This window comes from Solanum stenotomum, unplaced genomic scaffold (assembly GCF_019186545.1).
Source record: "Solanum stenotomum isolate F172 unplaced genomic scaffold, ASM1918654v1 scaffold33159, whole genome shotgun sequence".
Taxonomy (NCBI): Eukaryota; Viridiplantae; Streptophyta; class Magnoliopsida; order Solanales; family Solanaceae; genus Solanum; species Solanum stenotomum.
In genome coordinates, this window is record NW_026032310.1 from 38,711 (window position 1) to 40,841 (window position 2,131).

At 38.6% G+C, this 2,131-nt stretch overlaps 1 pseudogene; it reads left to right on the plus strand.

Moving 5' to 3' along the window:
• Positions 1–223: 223 nt before the first annotated feature.
• On the plus strand, positions 224–1,557 carry LOC125852265 (BTB/POZ domain-containing protein At4g30940-like; annotated as a pseudogene).
• The last annotated feature ends 574 nt before the right edge of the window (positions 1,558–2,131 follow it).

Below are 2,131 nucleotides of genomic sequence, written 5' to 3' on the forward strand. Positions count from 1 at the left end.
TATTTTGTTGCCGTTATTTTCTTATCTATCCTGCTTTGGTACTCTTCTTTGAGTCAACGATCGAAAAAAAACCTCTCTACCTCATAAAGGTAAGGGTAAGGTCTGTGTATATCTTACTCTTCCTAAACCCCACTTGTGTGATTAGACTGGGTATATTATTGTTGTTGGATCTCTTACATTAGTATTGGTTTAGAATTTCAGGGTACAACGACATTTTTGAACAATGAATAGCCAGAAAGACAGGGTGAAACTCAATGTTGGTGGAAAGAAGTTTGAAACTACGGCCACAACCTTAGCGTGTGCTGGAAGGAATTCACAACCTTAGCGTGTGCTGGAAGGAATTCATTCTTCGGAAGCATGTTTGATGAGGATTGGAACCCGCGTTCTGATGGGGAGATCACTGAACGGTTCATTGATAGAGACCCTGATTATTTCACCGTACTTCTAAACCTACTCAGAACCGGGGAGCTTTATATTCCTTCAAAGATCGATAAAAAGCTTCTATACAAAGAGGCTCTGTATTACGGCATTCAAGATCATGTCAGGTCAGCTAAATGGGGTCCGTTTGATGGCAATAGGCTCCGGTTGGCTGAGTCACTAACGGGCATAACAGCAGGGGAGGCTGCTATGATTCGGGCTAGCCAGAATAGCTGGTGCTGTGTGGTACGTGGTAATATGGTTAAAACATACGATTGGATGCTAGAAGAGCAACCTACAATAACCACTCGTGATTATCGTAGGGTCAACGATGTTTGTTGGGTTAATTCAGATAACATTGCGGTTAGTAGTTCTGACAAGTACCTAGCTAATGGAGGCATTGGGTTGTTCAGTGCATCTACAGGGGAATTGAGGTATAATTTTCAAGTTAAAGATGGAGATCAATTGAAGGATTACACAGCAGGTGCACTCGGTGTTAGCTCGGATTACAAATTGTTCTCTAGTTGTTCTGAGAGCACCAACAAAAGGAATGGGATCGGTGTTTGGGACCAAGTCACAGGTAAGCAGACAGATTTCTTGTCATACTGGCCATATAAGGCTACCAAGTTTCAATGGTTACATGGTACCAATTGTTTGATGGTCGCTACTTGTCATTCGATGTCAAAATGTTCCATCAACTTGTTTGATTTTAGGGAAAACAGGGTGTTTTTGTCGTGGTCTAATGCTATGGATGAAAGAGTATATAGAGACGCGATAGCGATAGAGGAGAGTAATTCCATTTGTGTAGTAGATTCAAAAGAGACTTTGGGTTTCATGGATTTGAGGAGTATTAGTAGTATAGAATGGAGAAGTACTCATATGAGGGGCTTCACGGAAAAATTATCTGGTTGGACAGGGTACAAGTTTTCTTATCCGAAACTGGCATTTCACAAGGGACAATTGTTCTCATCATTTGACGATACAATTTCAGTTTACTGTGGTACTGATTGGGTTCGAACATCACAGCTTCAACAGAGTCATGGTGGTCCAATTTGGGATTTTTCAATCGGTGGTGATCGTCCTTTTGCTCTTCATGGGAGCGACGATATTTTTGATGTATGGGAGACCCCTCGTCCATAGTTTATGCAATCGGGTGAACGACTATCTAGGTTATCTCTTCTTCATTAGTGCTCCGATTTTCTATTTAACTTGATTTGATTATGCTATAAACTATGACTGATTGCGAATTACAGAGTATTTGTATTAGTTAAACAACTCACCCCTTTAAGTTATTTTCTTTTTGTTGATGATATGAGAGTGATTGTTTAGTGAGGTTTTTATAGTGTTTAATTAGTTGATTAAGTTTGAGATAGTGCTTAATTTTTTTTCAAGGTTATAGATAAGTGTGTATCCATGATTTTCAAGATTGAGTAGAATTAATTCTTTAAATTTTGGTGTGTGATATTTGACAGTTATTGACTAAAACTCTTTAACTATATAGGGCTTTACTCATGTGATTTGTTCTTGACTTAAGATATGATATACTTCACAATTATAAATCGTCATGGAAACAACCTCGCTCGTATTGAAATGCAGTATAAGATTACGTATAATAGATTCTTGTGATCTGACTCTTCTCCAAACTTTGTGTATAGCAAGAGCTTAGTGCATTTCATCTGTTTTTTTATGCCTCACAAATTAAATAAGGACTCCA